This window comes from Rhinopithecus roxellana, chromosome 10, assembly GCF_007565055.1.
Source record: "Rhinopithecus roxellana isolate Shanxi Qingling chromosome 10, ASM756505v1, whole genome shotgun sequence".
NCBI lineage: Eukaryota > Metazoa > Chordata > Mammalia > Primates > Cercopithecidae > Rhinopithecus > Rhinopithecus roxellana.
The window spans coordinates 28478447-28502290 of NC_044558.1; the positions used below are offsets into that span (position 1 = coordinate 28478447).

At 32.6% G+C, this 23844-nt stretch overlaps 1 protein-coding gene across 3 annotated transcripts in view; it reads left to right on the top strand.

The window, feature by feature from the left end:
* The window catches only part of SYT1 (synaptotagmin 1), a 600629-nt gene that overhangs the window by 164228 nt on the left and 412557 nt on the right, over positions 1–23844 (top strand). The window contains exons 1-2 of one of the 3 annotated variants that reach the window (XM_010380423.2): positions 12665–12823; positions 14286–14351. The exons of 1 other annotated variant lie outside the window; for it this stretch is intronic. The gene's annotated coding sequence lies outside the window, so the exon portion shown is untranslated. Of the gene's footprint in view, positions 1–12664; positions 12824–14285; positions 14352–23844 lie in introns of those variants that run through there. One more of the 3 variants, XM_030939619.1, reaches the window with a different exon arrangement.

Consider the following 23844-nt stretch of genomic DNA (forward strand, 5'->3'; position numbering starts at 1 on the left):
TGTTTTTGTTTTATAGCCTTTGTTAATGCATTTGCAGATTGCACTGAAAAGAGCCTGAGAAAATTGCTCCATATATCAGCCTCAACAGTACAAATTGTTTTTGTTTCTTTTCTTTTTTAATCCACACACTGTGCTAGTGTGCCATATTGTACAAATCAGTAAAAAAAATAAATAAATAACTGATTGAAGCTATTCTGGAAAGTTGTAGTGCTGGAGCAAATATATTTTTTCAATGTTTCTCAAAACTAAGCACCATAAAGGGTAAATAAAATAAAATGTGAAGCCAAACGTACATTCTGCCCTCTTCCAACCACAAGGATTCAGAAATATCTGCAACTTCTGACTTGGTGATTAATTTAGCATCACTTGTGAAATTAGTGAAATTAAAATATTTTTCATGCATGTAATGTTTTCTCTAGCTAATGAATCCTGAATGAAATTTTATTTATGTAGATATGCTAAGTGTGAACATAGGAGGTTACATGGCATAAGTTAATTAATAATAGCTGTAATAAATGTTATTTTAAGAAGTCTTACAGTAACATTTTATAATTAAGGATTATTTTATAACCTTATCTTATAACTGTAAATATTTTATAACTGTATTATCAGGATAATGATTTTCTTCCTTACTCAAATGTAGAAAGAAAAGTTAACTGATTTGTATGTTGCTAGCCACATGTATTACATAAATTCTAATACATTTCGGTGTCACTGTGTTTAGTTTTTATGTCAGACTTGCTTCACCATTCACACTTTTCCTTTTTCTCCTTGAATACAGATTATCAGTACCATAAAAACTACATGAAATTTTGTGATTTTAAGTCAGTCATGTTTTCTCTTCCACACGTGATGAATTTCAGTATTAAATACACTTCTATGAAGGAAACAAAATTGCTATATACTTCATAATTCACTTTTTAAATTTTGCCCAAAATATTTTATTGTATTCAAGTACTGTGACACAACATTAAATGAAATATTACCTGATCAAATAAATGCTACCAAATTCTCGTGCTATATGAATCTTCTCTATCACTGTTCTTGTGAGAAACCTGAATTTGCTCTTTGTTGCCCTTTGTGAACTTACTCTAAGGATGTCTACAATGTGGTCCAATCTACTTTTTCAGTCTTCTTTCTCTCTCCTTCCCATACTTACCTTATTCTCCTGCCACACTAACCTACTGTCTAGAATCCAAACATTCCCAGTGCTTTTCTCCCTCTATAACTTTGTTCCTTCATAACTGAAACACTTTTATCTATGAAAATGCATAGAAAGAATGGTCACCCTTCAAGGACCAAATGCCATTAGGGCTTTTGCTATTCTATTGAGCTTTAATTTGTATGCATAGAAAACTCATCATAATCTGCCTTGGGTGGAGTTATAAATGGGTTTAACTCTTCTTTTCCCACTCCGTCTTCTGGATTAAAAATTCTTGAAAGCAGAAATTTCTTGAGATTTCTCACTTTACTATTTTAAACAGCATTTGGGAAAATGCTTTTATCAAAATATTCTATCAGCAAAATATAATGAACCAATATATATTATGAGTGAATGGCACCAATTACTTTGTTGAGGCCATCTGAATATAAAATAAAATAAACTGCTCTTTATACAGTTTTACATTTAAATTACGTGAAGGGGTAGGGTGAGGCCATCAGCTCTACTTTGTCTTAGAAGTATACCTACATTGTCTTTAAATAATGATGACATTTAGATGAGATGGGTTGAGTTTTCCTCAGAACTATGCCATGTCTCCAGTGGAGTTATAGTATTCTTTAATTCTTACCTCCAATGCATACTCATTCCCCAAAACTGCTATCTAAACCTTTGGAGCTGCTGCCCTTTTATATATGTTACAGAAGGAATAAAATGGCATAAGTTTAAATAGAGAATAAACACACAATTTAAAAAAATGATTTACATAAATAGCATCTATTAAAATTGTCTGCTCAATAAAATCTATACTACTTGAAATAATCATCAAAATAGTATTGATCATACTGATATTAACTATTAATGTCACAAAAACCACATGATTATCTCAATAGATGCAGAAAAGGCCTTTGACAAAATGCAACAGTGCTTCATGCTAAAAACTCTCAATAAATTAGGTATTGATGGAACATATCTCAAAATAATAAGAGCTATGTATAACAAACCCACAGCCAATATCATACTGAGTGGGCAAAAACTGGAAGCATTCCCTTTGAAAACTGGCACAAGACAGGGATGCCCTCTCTCACCACTCCTATTCAACATAGTGTTGGAAGTTCTGGCCAGGGCAATCAGACAGGAGAAAGAAATAAAGGATATTCAATTAGGATAAAAGGAAGTCAAATGACTGTATATTTAGAAAACTCCACCGTCTCAGTCCAAAATCTCCTTAAGCTGATAAGAAACTTCAGCGAAGTCTCAGGATACAAAATCAATGTGCAAAAATCACAAGCATTCTTATACACCAATAACAGACAAACACAGAACCAAATCATGAGTGAACTCCCATTCACAATTGCTTCAAAGAGAATAAAATACCTAGGAATCTAACTTACAAGGGATGTGAAGGACCTCTTCAAGGAGAACTACAAACCACTGCTCAACGAAATATAAGAGGACACAAACAAATGGAAGAACATTCCATGTTCATGGATAGGAAGAATCAATATCGTGAAAATGGCCATACTGCCCAAGGTAATTTATAGATCCAGCGCCATCCCCATCAAGCTACCAATGACTTTCTTCTCAAAATTGGAAAAAACTACTTTAAAGTTCATATGGAACCAAAAAAGAGCCTGCATTCCCAAGACAATCCTAAGCCAAAAGAATTGACTTCAAACTTTACTACAAGTCTACAGTAACCAAAACAGCATGGTACTGGTACCAAAACAAGAGATATAGACAAATGGGACAGAACAGAGCTCTCAGAAATAATACCACACATCTATAACCATCTGATCTTTGACAAACCTGACAAAAAGAAGAAATGGGGAAAGGATTCCCTATTTAATTAATGGTGCTGGGAAAACTGGCTAGCATATGTAGAAAGCTGAAACTGGATCCCTTCCTTACACCTTATACTAAAATTAATTCAAGATGGATTAAAGACTTAAATATTAGACTTAAACCCACAAAAACCCTAGAAGAAAATCCAGGTAGTACCATTCAGGACATAGGCATGGGCAAGGACTTCATGTATAAAACACCAAAAGCAATGGCAACAAAAGCCAAAATTGACAAATGAGATCTAATTAAACTAAAGAGCTTCTGCACAGCAAAAGAAACTACCATCAGAGTGAACAGGCAACCTACAGAATGAGAGAAAATTTTTGCAATTTACTCATCTGACAAAGGGCTAATATCCAGAATCTACAAAGAACTCAAACAAATTTACAAGAACAGAACAAACAACCCCATCAAAAAGTGGGCAAAACATATGGACAGACACGTCTCAAAAGAAGACATTTATGCAGCCAATAGACACATGAAAAAATGCTCATCATCACTCACCATCAGAGAAATGCAAATCAAAACCACAATGAGATACCATCTCACAGTAGTTAGAATGGCGATCATTAAAATGTCAGGAAACAATAGGTGCTGGAGAGGATGTGGAGAAACAGGAACACTTTTGCACTGTTGGTGGGACTGTAAACTAGTTCAACCATTGTGGAAGACAGTGTGGCAATTCCACAAGGATCTAGAACTAGAAATACTATTTGACCCAGCCATCCCATTACTGGGCATATACCCAAAGGATTATAAATCATGCTGCTATAAAGACACATGCACATGTATGTTTATTGTGGAAGTATTCACAATAGCAAAGACTTGGAAGCAGCACAAACGTCCATCAATGATAGACTGGATTAAGAAAATGTGGCACATATACACTATGTAATACTATGCAGTCATAAAAAAGGATGAGTTCATGTCCTTTGTAGGGACTTGGATGAATCTGGAAGCCATCATTCTCAGCCAACTATCGCAAGGACAAAAAACCAAACACCGCATGTTCTCACTCATAGGTGGGAATTGAATAGTGAGAACACTTGGACACAGGAAGGGGAACATCACACACCGAGGCCTGTCGTGGGGTGGGGAAGGGGGGAGGGATAGCATTAGGAGATATACCTAATGTAAATGATGAGTCAATGGGTGCAGCACACCAACATGGCACATGTATACATATGTAACAAACCTGCACGTTGTGCACATGTACCCTAGGACTTAAAGTATAATAAAAAAGTCACAATTATTTGACTTCTCTCATGTTAAAATTCTATTCTAGAAACTAAATGATAAGAACATTTTCCTTAGTATATTAAATAAATGTAAATTTTATTTTATGCCTTCTGCAAATACTTCTGATTTTCCCTGTTAAGTAATATTATAAAATTTGAGGTTGTAGTAGATTGTTCCTAATGTATTCATCAGGGCTTCCATGTTAAGTTATTTTCTTGGCTTTGGCTTCTTTACAATAAAGAAACATGAATGATGTACAACACAGAAGCGACTTCTCAGGATTGTGGATAATCTGTTATAGCTTGTCAGAAAATGCAGAGGAATTTTATATTTATGGTTTGAATATCCCTAAATCACCAATTCCATCCGCTCTTACTTCCTGTTAAGATGCTAATTCTTGTTAGAACCTTATTATGTAACTTTCATATTAAACACATCACAGAGTTAATCCTGGCTCTTCCTTATAGAATTTAAAAGAAAAGTGAATGCGTGCATAGTTAGTGGGCAGGAGGTTAGTAAGGTTTGAGGTGTAGTAATTATCAGACTGGGAAAGAGAAAAAATGAGACATAGAATAAGATATAATAATATTCTACTTTTGGAATTCCTAATCATGGGAAATGTCTAGAATATATGCCCACATATGGCAAAGTATCTCCTGTACCCCTTTTTTCTTTCTGGGAAAGAGAAAAAATGAGACATAGAATAAGATATAATAATATTCTACTTTTGGAATTCCTAATCATGGGAAATGTCTAGAATATATGCCCACATATGGCAAAGTATCTCCTGTACCCCTTTTTTCTTTCTATTAATGGTCACAAAGTATGTTTAATTATGCAAGTTGGCATGTAAGCCTTTATGAAAATATATATGTTATCAATCTAAATAAATAAATATCATGGGAGATAATTGAAAATTTATGTCCTACATAATATCTAAATATCCTGTAGAAATCAAGTAACTTTTTTCACATTTACATAAAAGTCAGGAGCACAGCTAGTATTAAGCTTAAGTATAATGGTAGCTCTATGATTCAACTGTACCACCAGATTGGCAAGTGAGAGGACGCTGTGTTGAGAAAGGGGACTGATTGTGTCCTTCGAGCTTTTAGTTCAACAAATGTTTACTTAGAAACTTATATGTATATGCCAGGCAATGTGCTAGATACTGTGAACTGAAGATTAGTTAGATAGGGTTTCTTAGGGAGCTTCTATTGCCATAAACAACAATAACAAAAATAAATGTCAGTGTAATGCACTAAGTGATGTATGATAGAGACATGAATTTTATAGGCAGGGACCTTATCTTGTACTCTTTTTTACACCACACAACTCCTGGAATAGTACAATTGAAAACTTTGTTGATGTTTGCTTGTTTTATAGAGATGGAATTTTGGCTTCGCTTGGGGCTACCTCCAGTGTATTGATAATAAGAATGCAACTCACAATAATACTGTGATTTGTATTCTGCTAGAAGGGCTGAGCTTCCCATCAACCTCTGCTAACCAAGTTTGCTACTCTTAATACAGTTAGCATTTAAATGATTTTATTATGTTGACATTTTAGTTCATGTTACAATTGTTAGTAAAATTAAAAATCCATGTGATAGATGGTGTTACAAGATTCCATTAAAGTCTGTTAAAACAAATTTTTATAGGATTCTTTCCTGATTATTCCCTATTTCAAGGATATGAAGTAATTGTAATAAAGACAGTTTCTTTTCAAAAGTGATACAAACTTAAACCATAACAAAAGAGAAAATTACAATGCTAAGGGGTTCTATGGCAAATATCACAATGATGACACTGAAAAACAAAGCAAAAAAAAAAAAAAAAAAGAATCACTTGCTATAGTATATAACTCCAAGGAATTTGAATTTCAAATTGAACTTCAGTCGCTTTAGCTGAGTTTTATATCAGGAAGACCAAAAACTCATATCCTTATAATCTGCCTCGAGTTATACCTCCCAGGAAATTTGCCTGTTCTAAGGTATTAATCTGATATTTCTCTTGAATATGTTCTTTTGTCAGTAAAAATTAGTTGCTATTCACATTAGACACCTAAAAGATCAAAGATTGGAAGCTGAGAAAACAGCTCATCCATGTTATTGCTTCACTGGATCTGCTGTTATTCCATTCATTGTATCAGTTCATGGGTGAAATGAGAGTCTCCTTCCAACCAAGTCAAATAGTATCAAAATTGTAAGTGAAATTGGACTGAACTCTTCCCCTAATCTCCAACCATAGTGCACCCAATTGCTTCCTCTAGTAAAAACTTTAGTATGACTTCACTATACATTCCTCATGTAATTTGTTGAATGCTGTCCATTTCTCTCAAATATAATTATATTACTTTAAAAACATCTTTGAATTCTCCTCTAAATAAATCATTGATTTAGAATTTCATAGAACTCCATTTATGCTCATTTTAACATTAAAGAATAATTTGATCAGAATTAGGTGGTTGGTTCTTACTTATGGTGAGTTTCTTTCCTTCATCCTCTCCTACCTTTTGTCTTTTCTGTTTATCAGTATGTTTTCATCCATTGAAGGGGGATCTAGAGTCTAGTATTCTGAAATCATGGCTTCATAAGTACTACAACTTCCGAACATCTAAATCTAAGAACTAGCTTTTAAAATGTTTTAACCAAAGTAAATTTTTAAAAATTTTACTTCGGTAAAATTTTTAGAATTAAAGAAATGCTGTCCATTTAAAAGGAGTGTGACTATTTGGGTTAATGTGGTCTTTTGTGATTTCAAGTCTCCATATAACATATCTTACCCATCTCTCTAGTGCTTACCTCTTCACTTATATTTTCACTAATATTTTATAGACTATGATTAAGACAAAACATATCTGTAGACCTCGATAGCCATGTGGTTTTGTTTTATGCCTAATGTAATTCTATGTGAACTATGTAGAAATAGACGTTCTGGAGTTAAAAGTAGCATGACAAATGTTTTGTACTTCTCATAAATTTATCCTGAAGGCAAGCCCACTATATTAAATCATCACATGTAGAGGAAGCTGTCCTGTTGATTTTGAATTTTTTAAATATAAGAATCATGCTGTTCAGGCAAAAGCCCCAGGAAAACTGATCAATTTAAAGATGTTTTATCTTGAAAATTCTTCGGAAAGCCCTTTTGTTTTAAGGCTTTTGTTCCTCTAAGATTAGATAAATAATTTTCAGAAATCTAAGATACTCAATAAATTAGTAGATCTACTGTCTTTCCTTTGGGTAAATGCTGCTTTCTCCCCTTCTTACAGATGAAGAAATTAAGATGAAGAAAACTTATATTAATATAAAGGTAATATATCTAATAGGTAGCAATGAATGTCTAAAAGAATACATTTGCTACCCTCTCAAAGTCCATTCCAACATTACAGAGACTTTTTTGCAAGAGAAAAACAGGATTTGGATACAGACAGAATTGAATTTAGATCCTAGCTCTACTACTTATTAACTCAAAGAAGTTATGAACTGAGTTTGCTCATATGTAAATAGAGATAATTAACAACTACTGCACCATTTCCTTGTGAAGCTGAATGTGATAAACATATGCAATCTGCTGAATGCAGCTTATTAAATAGCAGTTAAAATTTTTCAAACTATCTGGCTTCTCCATAAATAGGCCTATAGCCTCCTCCAATGAATCTCTGAAGAGGGCAATTTTCATGTGAATATAAAGGCCCAGGACACATGTGAACCAAGCTGTATTGTTGTTTATAATCTGACACTTTTTAAAAAAAGTTTTATTCTATTTTTAATTGACATATGGCCTTTTGATATACCTGTAAGTTGGTATCTTAGATAGGGATTTAAAAAAATGGATCTTTAGAGTAATTTTGCATGAGAAGTTGATTATTTCCTATTTTATTTCTACAGTTGTTCTCCACATAGATGCCCAACAGTGGAAACCAAAGACTACTTCGTCTAGACTGTAATTTTTGTCCTTGTTGGTCTTGCATTTCCAGCTTGGCACTTTCCCACCATTGTCATCACAGGGTATGGTGCTGAACTAAACTCAGAATATAGCAAAGCACCTAAAGATGAGCCGCTAGTCAGCTCAGAACTATAAAAATATCATGCTGAACCCCAACATACCACTTACTTGTTCAATGACACACTGCTGGGTTTGAATATGGAGCAAACCAAGGTTTAAATACATAATTTTCTCTTCTTCAGCCTTAAGCATGTATAGAGAATTGCTATCCCGTTCTCTCTACCTCACTTCCCCAAAAGTTGGGAAAGCTGAGTCCATTTATGTGCATTGTTTGTCATTTAACCAGCATCCTCCATCCTCTTAGGAAATGTGCAGAGTTTAGGCAGCTACATTAGAGCACTTTGTAAAGATTTTTGGTTGACTTCTCTTTTCTATAAAGCCAACAATTATGTATCTCTTTTATCTCAACATTCTCCAGACTCTGTTGTAGCATCGGAATCTGTGTAGATACTAATCCCTTCTGGAAATGAAACAATTCCTTCGCATTCTCTTGCCCTCATGCCTTCCTACTCTTCTGTAGCCTCCTTCGTTTACCCACCACTTCCTGCCCACAAAGCCACCATTTCTGCCATCACTGCCCTGCCAGCTGTCTTATAGGAATATTGCCATGGTGGTCTTGATTTTTACATAGAATCATAAGAGACATTCTGCTCTGTTTTGATACAGCTGAGAAAATGATCCCTGCTCACCGCTGCTGACTCAACTGGCAAGGAGACTTGAAGCCATAGCTTCAGATGCTTTTAACGCTTTTTAAATAGACCTTTCTCATTAAAGAATTGTACAGCTTTGAACCTCATATGATAAGTGCCCTGGCCTCTCTTTCCAAGAACACCTATGACAATGAGAAAACGACACAAACAAACAAAAAAGGTTGAGGCATCACAGAAGTCCCAGGATCACTGTCCAGTTTTCATGGCTGAGAAGTCATCTTTGGCAGCTGCCAATCAACATTCCTGTCCAGTTTTTAAGCTCAGAGTATTTTCTGCTCATTTCTATTCATTGATGAGAGCTTATCTAGCATCTACTCATTTTTAGTACCAGCTTATTACAGGGAAGCACAAATATATAGTGCATGGCCTCCTCTAGTTGTCAAGACAAAACCAGCATTGATGAAACTGGGAAAATAGATCATGTGTAAGTAAGTGCTGAATTTTGCGTCACAGAATGTAAGTACCTGAAAAGCTTGTGGGAAAGGCAATACCTAGGAAGCCACTGTTGGTATGGAAAGCTTCATGGAGGTGTCAGTAATTGCCAGATAGGTATTGAATTAGCTCTTCATGGAATTAAATACAGATGCTAAGAATTTCTTCAGCCTTCTCTCCTCTACAATGGTAGTCTCAATTCTATGACCCTGTAGTAAAAGAATGTTTACATAAACTCCTACCATTTTATAGCATCTTTTGAACACTCTTCATTTCTCTTCACTTGGGGATGCTAAACTTGGGAGCAGAAAGTGTGTAGAGTCACTCTGACTGTAATAAAAAGAAAAGATAAAGATTTCTACATCTGCATACCTGTATCAGTAGTACATGTGAATGTCACTTCATGCATACAAAAACCATAAATTACCTTTTGCATTCTCTCTTTTATGTTAAAGTCCCTTTCAGTAGTACTTACTTTTCATTATTTGAATCAGTGCATTGATCCTTTATTCATCTTTTCTATTTTTCTCATTTCTCTTTATATAACTCATGTCAGGCTATTCTCTTTCATGAGAGTGTTCACAATGGCCCATTTTAATAAACAAACCTGTATACAGAAATATTTAGAGCTGGAAGTCACCTTGGAGAATCAACTTTTCCCACTCTCTCATTTCACAGCTAATGAAATCAAGGTCAAAATAGATGAAGTGATTTGCCTAAGGTTATGGACTGAATAGAAGCAGTCGGAAATAGGATTATAAGATACAGAATTTTACTCCTGTCATTATGTAACCTTACTAATTGAACAAACATTTATTTATGTGACAGGTACCATTCCAGGGTCTGGGGGCCAACCGAAGCCCCCCCGCCCCCGCACAATTCTGCTCCTGATATTCACATTTCTGCAGAGTTCAGTTAGATGTGTTCAATGTGACTTTCTGCTATACCTTTTGGTAAATAGTTTTGTTTCTTCATGCTTTGATAGTGCCCTTATCTTCATTCAGTCCCAATTAACTTCCCCAAGCTTCTCATTTAATTAATTCCCGTCCTTTTTCTTTTTTCTTTTTAAGGTGCATACTGGCTCTCCTGACTTAGTGCCATCCTGCCTCATTGTTATCCCCCATTTCTAAAATAATTATTTTGAGTATAATGAAATGTTAAACATGGTTGAACGCGGTGTGTGATTATTGTAACTTTGGCTGCCAACAGATGTTTTCATATTTGTTGACTTGTATAATAAAGTGCCACAACAGAAAAATGAGTAGTTCCTTCATCCCTGCCCCCTCTCCCTTTTAAAAATCTTTGTTGGTAAATATTTGTTCTATCATAATGACAGCAGACTTGTAGACTTATTCCTCTGAAATGGTTGTCAATGGTTAGACAACAAAAAACAAAAAATAGAAAAAATTCTTCTGCCCTAAATATGAGGTACAAGCTTTTGACCTTCTACCTTCATTTCCAAGAAAGTTCATATTCTGTACCATTGCCTTCCATCCTGTTTCTACCAGCAACCCCACAGGTACTTCTAGTGGTTACCTGTAATCACAGAACATTTCTTTGTCTACTCTATTACTTGATGAATTCTCTTTCTTTCACTGCCTAATACTCTTCAGTAGTTATCCAGATAAACAATATTATCTTTTATAGCTATAGACACAGTTAGATAATGTTGTGCTTAATGAACAAAAGAGAATAGCCACAGTTTCATGTAATACAGTATTAATAATGAAAGTGGCATTTTATTTTTGTTTAATATTTTTAAAGGATAGTTTTATGGTCTTTTTTTGGTAATGTTTATTTCTCTATAATTTTAAATACTCACAAAAAGCTGCAGGTATAGTACAGTTTCTCACATGCCCTCTACCTTGACTTACTAATTATTTACCTTTTGTCATATACTATTTTTTCTCTGTCTTCTCTCTCTCTATGTGAATATATGAAATATATATATATATATATATATATATATATATATATGTCCAATAGAGGCAATTTATCTTTAATATAGTACCATTATCTAAATCACAATTTATATTAAAATTTCATCTACTGTCCTAATAATGTTCTTAACAGCTAAATGTTTTATTTCCCACTGGTCCAGGAACTAATCTAGAATCATGCAGTGAATTTAGTTGCAATACAGTGCTTTATGTTTGTGTTGAAATGCTTACATTCACAGTAATGATCCGGAGAGTGTCCTTTTAAAAATAATCCCTGCTTGCTGACTGCTATTCCAATAATAGGAATTTAAGCCAAAAGATATGTAACAAAATCCCTTAGGATTAGTGATATCTGTGTTAAGGATATCTGTGCACATCAACCTTGTAACTATTTTCTAATCACAATTTTGGCATTTCAATGGGAGAGGGTCCAAGACAGAAAACTCTGAGTTTATTAATATTTTACAGTTTTGAAATTTAAACCTTAGGATCAGGATTCTGCTGCCATTCTAGCGCATGATGGGTTAAAGGGATAGTGTTTATAAGTAGCCATGGAACAGGGATTCACAGTGCCCTCTTTAAAACCAATCCTAAATAAATATTTAGCTTAGCACTATGCTACTGAAGCCTCAACTAAAATCAATATTCTCCTCAAAAGAAATGCCTGATATATTTAAAAACAAAACCTAGATGTAAATATGAGTTATTTGTCATTCTTGAAAGTAAGTTCTCTTTTGAAAAGCATACAACTATGCATTTTTAAATGTCCAACATTAAAATGAATATAAATAGTTGTCTTCCTCCCCAAAAATACCACAAAAAATTATTTGTGTATTTCTAATGCCTAAAGCATGCAGTGTTGTGCTTAATTCTGTAAATAGATTATGGTTAGGTCTGCAGGGTATGAGCAGTTTGCTTTCTAGCCACTGTCAAAGCAATAATAATCCCTAAATCTCAGATATTTTTTTCTCCATATCAAGCCTGATTCTAAAATTGGATTAAAAAAAAAAACCACTAAAAAGTCATCAGCTTTATCAACTATGAATGTATATAATACTTTGTGAAAAACACACAACCCTGCCTAAACAGATTGATGTTCTTTTAAAAGTATTGTACAAAAACATAGAAGTATCAAGCCTTGATATGAGAAAATTATCTGAGTCAGTTAATACCAATTATGTTACTGAAAAGTCAGATAGATGACGGAAGGTGCAAAATAATCCTGTGCTATGTTCACTTTTTCCTCTAAAATAAAGACAAGGCATTTGTACAGGCAAGAGACAGAAATTAGCTACCAGAAAAATGCTGTGCACATCCGTATTCAGAGCATAGATTAAGAATAAAATAGTTGTTTGTCCCCTACAGTAGAACAAGTTTGCCCATTCATCCTTGTGATAGATATGCACGCAAAACCAAAGTGAAATCAATTCCCTGCAGATGGCTCATAAGTCACAAACACTGTTTAATCCTTCCCTTTGGGAAGCCTGGCCCTTGGTAAGTAATAATGCACAATGTATATAGTGTCAACTCTTCTCTTACTTTTTAATAGGATGTCTTTGTCTTCTTTAGCAGATTTTTGTCCCATATTTCTTGTAAAGAGCTCTGTGTCACTCTTACCTTCATGTGTATGTCCACAGAATCTTGCTGTAGTTTTTGTTTTAATAAAAAAGAAGTGTCAGTATACTTAAACTATACAAAGCATATCTAAAATTGATTGTGGCTCTAAGTCATGGTTTTAGAGGCAGTCAGGCAAACCTAAGTGCATTTTAACATTGCTCTTCCTAATGCATTTTACCAGGAAACAGTTGAGTTTCAAGCAGGAATAAAGGAAAAGCAGATCTTGGAGGTTTAACTGTTGAACAGATGCAGTAAATGTGGCTTTGGAAATACAGCTGTCACTTTAGATATTTTATGCTGAGTTACTTATGTGACCCAATAGCTAGAGCTGCTGACATTAAAATATTTTCGTAATTCTGTTGAAAATAGATGCCATGAGAACTCTTAAAAACAGAGTAACATACCTATTATAAGACCTATTTTATTCTTTCCTCATTTTCATGATACTTAAATTTTTTGAAGACTGAAAATGATGAGAACTTATATAAAAAGGTACTTGTCTCTAGCACCATGGAAATTTTCATTTATGAGTTGTTAACATGTCAAACCAAATCAGAAATTCCTGATATCTTTATTATATTAAAGCAATGTAGCCTCTTGAGAAGGATTTAATTTTTTTACTCTTTTAAACTGAAAGTTGATCTTTTTTATGCAATGATGTGCAATTATTTTTCTCCTAATTCCTGATGGGCTTTTAACATATACATATTTTTGTGTGTTTGTGTACACACATATCTATTAACATGTATATAAACATGTATATTTAAATACATGTATGTTTATCCTATGTACTAGAATGGCCAGTAGGTTATATCAAGACATTGATTAGCTTCTCAAAATAGGCAAATATGTATAACATGTTGAAGTGTTTCTAACATCAGTGAAAAATATAAAATTTAAAAGTAACATGGGGCTGTACAAGCTTGATTTATAATAATCATATTGGTACCTGAGACAGCACCAGAAATTTAATTGACTAAGAATCATGGGATTTATTTCTTAATGAATGTAATATTCTCTAATAATGTCTGTCTAGATTAGTGTTATTCTAATTTCAAATTAAAACACTATAGAAAGCATAATTGACTTTTCACAAAATCAGTATATAAACTATCCACAGACTCTTGATCTCTAGCTCATCAAACAGCTTTAAAATCTAAACTATCTATATTATACTACATATACTAAATATGGATATATGACATTATTTTCATTGGAATATGTAGTAAAATTTTAAGTAGAAATATTAAATAATAAAATTAACGTATTTATAACAATCTGAAATGATTCTGAACTATGTGTAGTCAAGTAACCACTGTATATATTATTTTCCTTTTAGAAAAACAAAATAATTCTGAAAGAAAGAAAACAAAGAAAAACATACTCCAGAATTCCTAATAGAACAGTAAGTACTTTAATGACACAATGGTGATAATAAGTCTGTAAAATTAGAGCTTACAAACGTCTTTTATAGAAACACTAACTTTTCTTACAAAGTAAGATATTTTAATTTTTATTCTAAATGAAAAAAAAAACCTTTTTACTTGAAAAATAATTGTAAGATATTTTAATTTTTATTCTAAATAAAAAAAACCTTTTTACTTGAAAAATAATTGTAAGATATTTTAATTTTTATTCTAAATGAAAAAAAAAAACCTTTTTACTTGAAACACTAACTTTTCTATTTTCTAAGATAATAAATTAGCAGAGTAAGCAAGTTGAGCCGTCTCTTTCAATTTACTGGAGTAAACTGAAAATAATTTGTCCTATAATCCGCTCAGATACGAGGGCAAAGTAATCTTTGTGACACATTTATGGAGCAGAAAATGTTTATGATGACTCCATCATATCTTTTGACTAGCATAGTATCATCTTAAATTCTAAAGAAGAAAACAGTAATAAGCTAGATGTAATCAAAGTACCTCATTTTCTCCATATGTGATAAAAAGTTTTTACTTATTTTGAACAAAATGTTAAATACTATTGATGTGTTTGGTTTATTTATAATCACTAAATTGAAATTATTAAAAAATGGCAGCTATCTGCAGGCTTAAAATCTACACAATATTATCATTAGTACATTTGTTTCTAATCTCACAACTTAACTAAAAATGTATTTCCTAGAAATGTATTTCCTTGCTATTGTTTGATGATAATAATAGTTTCCCTAAATGTTTTCACTAAGCAAAGCTAAGTACATGTTGATGTCAATCCTTATGGTAAAATTGGTGACAAAATAAAAATTTCAAGATGCAGGCAATTATAAATTTTGAATATGTGAATATGAAGAACAATAACATAAAGACAGAAAAGCAAAATCCATGTTTATGACCCATGTTGTATCACATTTAATACCATTGAGTTTGAAATGCAGTTTCAAACTCAGTGTTTCAAAAGTTTCAAACAAATATTAGAGTAAAACATAGTATAATAAATTAACAAAATGAAAAATCTGTGTCAATACATACCAAACTAGAGTCAAGTTCAATGGAAAAAATGTAAGTTTGATATATAAAAAGTGAAAATTTCTAAATAATTTTTATAGGATGTATACAAATTATTCTTACGTAATAAAATTTTTTAGCCCACAAAGAAATTTGATGCATAAATTACATCTTAACTTTGAATGGTTGGATATAATTAATCATCATCACGATGATATAAATGACGTTTTCCTGAAATATATTTTATTTATTTTTGAGGTATGAGAGAGGCAGAGAGAACACCTGTTTCTTTTACCTGTCTGTCTGAAGATGCTGTATGTTACGACTTCACACAAAGCACTCTGCCACTTACTTTTTGTTATGAATGGCCATATATTTTAAATCAGAAATCTATAAAATTTATAATTCAAAATGTTTACACTGTTAAAGACTTCTCTTTGATTTAAAAAATTAACTCTAAATGTGTGAAAGTCTATTTTGAGTTTTCAGAGCAGGTTGTGAGCATGTTTACCTAGTTCTGGGTACAAGGATAATTTAAGAATCAGATTTTTCTGTCATATATAACAATTTTTGAAATTCTGAAAATCTGAGTGAGTTACAAGATATGAAATAAGTGAGAAATGTCTTTTTAACATAGAATTTTTTTTATCATCTTAATACCCAACATAGACAATGAAATCATTCAGCCAAAACAAACATTTTTAAACACCTAAAAGATTAGACTGTCTTAAAGTTTTATTTTTATATATATAATTCTGTTTTTAAACATAATTTTGATTCTGTGCAATAGTCATTGAAAAGTGGTTGAATTTTTTTAAACTGACAAGACCAGACATTTTTGTTTTAAGCTCTTTGTACAAGAACCATGTGATATCTACTTCATTCTCTCACAATTTCTCAGCCCTCTGAGTATAATTTCATGTGAAAAGCCATCAATGACTCATTTTCTGCTCTGACTTACGTATAAGTTATTTGGTCTATTGTTCAGGTGTGACCTATATAAGTTATTTGACTGGAACTGTAATTTTCATAATTGTATTGAAATAGGATTTAGCCTAGCATACCTAGGAGAGATCTCATTCAAGTAATGAGATCTCCTGTTCATTTGGAGTAATCTTAGAAAAAATAACATACATGTTTCCAAAGAAGAAATTATGCCTCTTTTTATGGATTTTTATGTGGTTTGGAGCAGTTTTTCATCTCATATTTTAATTGCCTATTATTTAATAATTATATGCTAAATCACTCATAAATTACATGCAAAGAAAAATGACTCAATTCAAGCCCACGTAATAAAAAGTATAAAATTTTTAAAAATTTTATCAGATATTGTGAAGAGGAATACTCTGACTTAAATGACATTATCAAAACATAAGAGTTCTTAATATGTCTTAGCCACTAAAGAGCTCATGAGTTAGTGTTAGACAATAAATGGAATAAAACATGATATCAGATGAATATAATAGATAATACAGTGACATTTTATCTATAGACTGTGCATCTGTTGCTAGCCCATGAATTAGTTTTATGAATTGTATTTGAATCAAAACTTTATAAATGAAAGCTTTTTAGCACAGGAAAACTCTACAAACCTCTTACAATTTTGCTTTTAAATTCATAGGTTAAGAATAAGTTGATAATTGATTAAAATATTACTATAATATTACTGAAGACATTTACAGCACATTGCATTTGTTGCTCACAAAATGTTTTTGTGCTTAAGAAAGAAATATAAGATAAAAATATAAGGTACATTCTTATAAGAATATAAGAATAAAAGGCCATTGGAAAGTGTATTCTAAAACACAGTTGACCCTTGAGCACCAACTCCCACGCAGTCCTAAAATTCCGCGCCTAACTTTTAACTCCCCCAAAACGTAAACTACTAATAGTCTACTGTTGACTGGATGTTATCAATAACATGAATAGTTGATTAACTCATATTTTTCATATTATGTGTATTATGTAGTCTATTCTTAACAATAAAGTAGGAAAGTGGAGAAAATGTTACTAAGAAAATAGTAAGGAAGAGAAAATGTATTTACTATTCATTAAGCGGAAGTGGATCATCATAAAGGTCTCCATCCTCCTCTTCACATTAACTAGGCTGAGGAGAAGGAAGAGGAGGGGTTGGTTTTACTGTCTCAGCATTGGCAGAGGCAGAAGAAAACCTGTGGATAAGTGGACCTGCGTAGTTCAAACCCGTGTTGTTCAAGTGGCAACTATAGTCATCTTTCTTTTGATTGCTGAAGCTCAGTAGTACTTTCAAGAACGTCATAGTCTGCTCCTTATAAACTCTGATCATGCTGGATACTAATAATAAAGAGGGTGTGTTTAAAAACTCATTCAGATGCTCAGACATCCTTTTAGAAACTATTCATATTATCCTAGATTTCCTAAGCCTCTTTAATACAACTGGGAGTTGAGACACTCACTCAAAGTGTGACGATTATTAACAACCCTGCTTTCCTGAAAAACCAAATACAGCAAAAAGTTTTCAGTAAGAGTGATTCTAATGGAAAGCAGATTTTAACCAATAAAACATCTTGTGACTGATTAGAGAATAAATATTATTTGCAAATACCCCAAATGTTACCTACAAATGCTCCTGACAAGTTTTACTTAGTCAATATTTCCCTATTAGAAGTAATAAATTCCTGCAATAAAAAAGCATAAGCCTGTGAGTGTGTGTAATAGTGGCATAAAGCTAGGAGAAAATGTAGAGGTCACCTATTCTAATATTTTCATTTTATAGAGGCTACCTCCTCTAATATTCTCATTTATATATGGGCTGAGAGGTCAAGCCATTTGCCTAAGCTCTTATATCTAGTGATAGAACTGAAAAAAAAAATCTGTGCTAATTAACCACCCACCATTTTTTTTCTATCTACTATATTAACTGAAAGTGCCGTTATTAAAAAATGTGTGTGTCAGAACTGTTAAAAAAACCTCTTCTCCAAATTTAATCTTTTTTCAACCAAAACACTAGCGAAAATTTATGTAAATTATTGTCTAATCTCTAGTAGTCTAAAATTGTATTTTGATATAGTTTATTAGAATGATGTTTATAAAGGTTATATATCTCCACTGTATAACCTTTATAAATAAATAAATATATATATGTATCTCCACTATGTATGTATAAAGAGAGCTCATTTATATAGGTATTTATTTATTTATATTTATATACATCTCTACTATATATGTATAGAGAGAGAGGTAATCTGAGTCTTGACTTAATCCAACTCCATCTAATATTTATTAATAAGTAGTAAAGAAAAATAGCATATGCACATTAAGTTTTCATGAGCAGAGAATCCATAGGAGAAGGTGAGGGCATTTAAGATTACACAGTTAAAAAACTACTAGATAATAATAATATGTAATAATAATACATACATGCAATCTGCCATCAGCAACACTTAAACAGTTATCTCAATGAGTCTCTCTTTTCTCATCTGGGTAATGAAAAATGTCTGCCTAACATACTTCCCAAGATTCTCTGAGATCAGATTAAATATATGAAGATCTTTACAGTGGTATTTAAGTTAAAATTCTTATATATATTATATAAATTCTTATGTATAAAATAATGTATATTAATGTTAATTAAAATTATTTTATAATATTGACAAAATTATAGACATATTAGATATCACTAATAAAATATATATATTTAATTAAAAATAATTAAAATTTATATATATAATAAATAAACAACACTTATTTTTAAATAAACAATAAGTATTATTACATAAAAACTTAGATTATTATTATGAAAAGAAGTTCTTTTTGCGAACATTTGTCTTGTTTTTGGAGTACCATGTGTCATTTTATAAAGGCATATTTCTGAAAAAACCAAAGTTGTTGGTTGATTTTTGTTTTAGGCAATAATGATCATACAGAAAAAAAATCCCTTTTTCTTGAATTTATAATTTATTTTTAATCCTGATCCGTGTTCTCACACATAAGCCTAAGAGAGCTCATATATGGAAGGAAGGGAATTGGGAAGGAAAGGAAGCATTTACTGGCCTTTCGTTTTGTGTCAGGTGTTTAGTAGGCATTGAACTAAATTTCATTTAATTATTCAAAGAACGCTTCTGATGTTATAACGGTTTTACAGATGATGAAAATGCGGATTCAAAGGTTTATAAAGTTAGCTTACTTAGTATGCAACAGAGTTGCCATAAACTCAGGTCTCTCTGATTTCTCCTTTTCAATTTAGGACTCAACTAAACAGGGACAACCAGTGAAAGTAAGGCATATTTCACCTTCCTATATGAATGTCTATGCAAAATACTTAATGTGCACACGTTACTTTACTACTTATCGTCAATAAATAAGAGATTGAATCATGCATATTTGTCCTTCAGATGCTAAAAATAACCCATGGTAGGAGAATTTAATTATAAAAGACAGCAATCTTTTGATAGGAAAAGTAGAACCAAAATCAAAATGAATTATAGCCATAAGTATAAAAATTCACCTAAAGGAGAAAAACAATATTTATTTTGTTTGTAAATAATAATACAGTGGATATTCACCATATATACTTAGGTTTTTATATATACTACATTATTGGGACTTATTTTCTTTAAAAACTTTGGTACCACTTTGGAAATTCATTCCTTTATTTATCCTTCATTCTTTATTCAACAGGCTGCTATTGATTATCCACGTATACATAGTTCCAGGTGTTTTAGATATAGGAATAAATAAAGCATAGTCTCTGTCATCAAGTAGTTTATATATGGAATAATTACAAATATAAGAAAGTTTGCTTCATAAAGAGAATAAAAGTTATGTTGACTATAAGTCATAGATTTTCTTTTCAAGCTACTCATCTGATTAACCATAATCAGATTAAATTAGGTTTTTATTTGTCAAATGATTCAGTGTTTTGTCACTTGCAACCAAATGATTTAGCTATATGAATTATTCGTTTTGATCTGCTATAACATTATGATTTATTTACTTGTCTATACCAGGGTATTGCCTTGGGTTGCATTATTCTCCTTTGTAATTCAGAATGTTTGCACTGAATAAAAAACTGCATTCAAGTGTTGTTTCTGCCATTTATTACCTGCGTGTCTGCAGGAAGACAAAATAAGCTGCCTCAATGTCCTCTTCTATAAAAATGAAAATGAATCCTATTTTATAGGTTTCATATGAGAGTAATGACATGTTTATTAACTTCTTATTACAGAAATTAATATAGTAACATAAGTAAAAATTAATGTTGTTAAATTTGTTATTTAAAACATCTTAGTAATATCAAAGGGGCATTCTTTTATTTCAAATTTATTTATTATAAATTAACATCTTTTAAATTATAAAACATAGTCGTGTACCACCTAATAACATTTCAGTCAGTGATGGACTGCATATACAGCAGTGACCCTTAAGATTATAACATCAGATTTTTACTGTACCTTTTCTGTTTAAATACACAGATACCACTGTGTTACAGTTGCCTACAGTATTCAGTACAGTGACATGTACAGGTTTGTAGCCCAGAAACAACAGGCTAAACCATACAGCCTAGGTGTGAGGTAGATTGTACCATCTAGGTTAGTATAAGTACACACTATGGTTTTCAACAACAACAAAATTGCCTAATGATGCATTTCTCAGGATGTATCCCTGTCGTTGAGTGATTCATAACTGTATATAGAAGTCTAGATGGAATAAAGAGTAAGGGAAAGTGTAAAGGAAGAACGAAAAGGAGAAAAGTCTGGTTGGAAATCTTGAACACAAGATGCAATTTGGATTTGATAGAGTAGGATGCAGGCTTGCTTTGGGAGGAGTCCACCACGAACCCTCTCCTTGAAGGCCTCTTGCTTCTTAAAGCAAATACAGAAATTGGACAATCTCAATAGCATGACTCCCTTTCAGAATGGTCAAGAGTAAGGCTTGAGACAGTCTTCATAGCCCTAGAAGTAGGCTGAATCAGTGTGCATCATGGTGTGAAGGGTAGCAAAAATGCTTTCTATCTTACCATGAAATTATTTTCTTTGGAATAACAAAGGGGCCCATTTTCTCCAGAGAAAATAGACCTAACCAAACTGTAGGCTGAGTAGATGTCCAGAAATAAATTGCATCCCACACATTGTTATTACATGCACCCTTTTAAAGTTGAGGGCAATATGATGCCATTACATGGCAACTCTTATTTTAAAAAATAAAAAATTTCGTATGTGACGTCTGAAATTGAAATCGCAGCATTATTCTTTTACCAAATAAATCTCAGTTGACAAAGATGCTTGTTTTGCTCCATTTTTCCCTCATGATACAGAATACTGTTTCTCCTCATTTTAAAACCTCAATTAATTATCTTCAGATGAAAATTTTCATATTCACCATTTTAAGTGGCTTTGCTGTTTGAGTCACTCTTTTGATAACACCATAAAAATCCCTTTACAATACTGACATGGGCTATCAGTCCTAATACCACTTCTTCTTTCCATGTAAAATCTTGTTATGCCTCTAAAGATGAGTATATCCCAGTCTTAATAATAACTATTCCTGTTTCAGCAGAAAATAATTCATAATAAATATCTTAGCATTTTCCTCCTTTCCTTGGAATTGAATCAGTACAAATACTAACAATTTTAGTTCTTTTCTGTTCTGAAAGATGAAAAATCTGGCTCAGCATATGCTCCATTGTACATTTGAGCAATTTATGTCCCCTGTTCTTATGGTTGATATGAATTGCTTAATCCTGTGATTGTTTTTGTTTTCCATTTTCAAAGGGATCCTGGCAAAGCCTGTGTTTATGAATTTGTACAAAATGTTTCAGACTAAGGAGAATGCCTCTAAACAAATGCTCAAAATACATTGGTTTCTAACTCATATGACCCCCCAAAGTGATATTATATGATTTTTCAATAGTCTGAAATATATTGTAAGAAATAATTCTTAGCAGTAGTTTTGCAAGTTGCTCAGCATTTTTGCTTATCCGTTTTATATTTGCATGTGGCATTGACACAATTGGCTATAACATCTCCTAGGACATTATATATTTTTATCAGGCATATACTATTTGAGCTATGAAGGTTAGCTTTAGATGTTCTTTCTCTTTTGTCCTTTGAAATATTTTTTCTAATTTTAGACGAGGTTTTCTTAATACCCTCTATGTCTTAGATTCACCATGCAGGGATGTCCAAGGGAGAGAGTACAGTCATGGGTTCTCAGTTTCTGTTTCTGGTAGCGCCTTCCTCATCCTTCCTTTCTTCTTACCATTAGACACAGAAACCAAAAATTATGGCTTCAGGCTGCTGAAAGCCTGAAACAAAACAAAATAACAACAACAACAACAACAACAACAAAATAAGGCAGGTTGGACAAGCTCATGAGCATTACATATGTCACAACCTTTATAATAAATACCATTTTATTACAAAATGCAACAAAATAATTATTTGAATTATTCCTAGTAACATAATTCCAGAAAAAAATGGGTTTGAATAATTGTATACTTATGGCTATATCCATTGTTCCCATTTTAAGAATTGAACAATTATTAGTGTGTTTTTTTGAAAGGCAAAGCCAGATTTGTCACTGAGACAGCTAAAAGAATGGAAGCAATACAGGCAGTCCCCAACTTATGAATGAGTCACATAACAAAATTCCTTTTAAGATGTTTTCTTTCCATTTGATAAGATGGCTGTTCATCCAGAGTGGCCACACAAACAAACCTGTGAAAACCCACAGCTTACGCCAAATGACAATATTTTTAGCATTGGTTACGGCGACCGTGTGAGTGAGAGGCACACAAGGAAAAACAAGTTTCTCCATTTTTCCTGATACTCAGGTGACCCTGCCCAAAATGTGAAAAATAACTAAAGCTGGCTTTTCACACAGGCTTCTCTCTCTTTCTCACCTTTGTTTTCTTCCTGAGGTAATTCTGCTTCCCATCTGATATTCTCTAGCTGCCTTTTCTTTAAAGTGGTTTTGGCTTCCAATTTTCTAACCCAACTTGTCTCTTGATCAAAATGACTCAGTACAGCTGGTATGGGGAAATGTCTAAGGAAAAAGTAACTGGACCAAAGTGTTCACACCAGCCCTGCATCCTGCATCCCCTCTGCTTCTCACTTCCCCCACCCGCACCCCACAATTGTTAATTTAAATAAACAAATAACTTAAGGAATTTCTGACAGTGTGGGGTCCTGGAGTGATAAATGTATAGATAGTATGAGTGAAGATATTTGAATACAGGAACTGAGATAGGTGGGACTTCAGCCTTAAATGCAGCATCCCCTGCACTGCTCTTGAAGTGGTACATTTTCTTCAATACTATACTTAGGAGCCTATAGTTTCTTTATTTTAATACATACACATTTTCCCAATGGGTCTTGCAAAGCTTATGATAGAAGCTTTGTTAATGAGGTGTGTATGTCTGTTCTCACACTGCTAATAAAGACACACCCAACACTGGGTAATTTATAAAGGAAA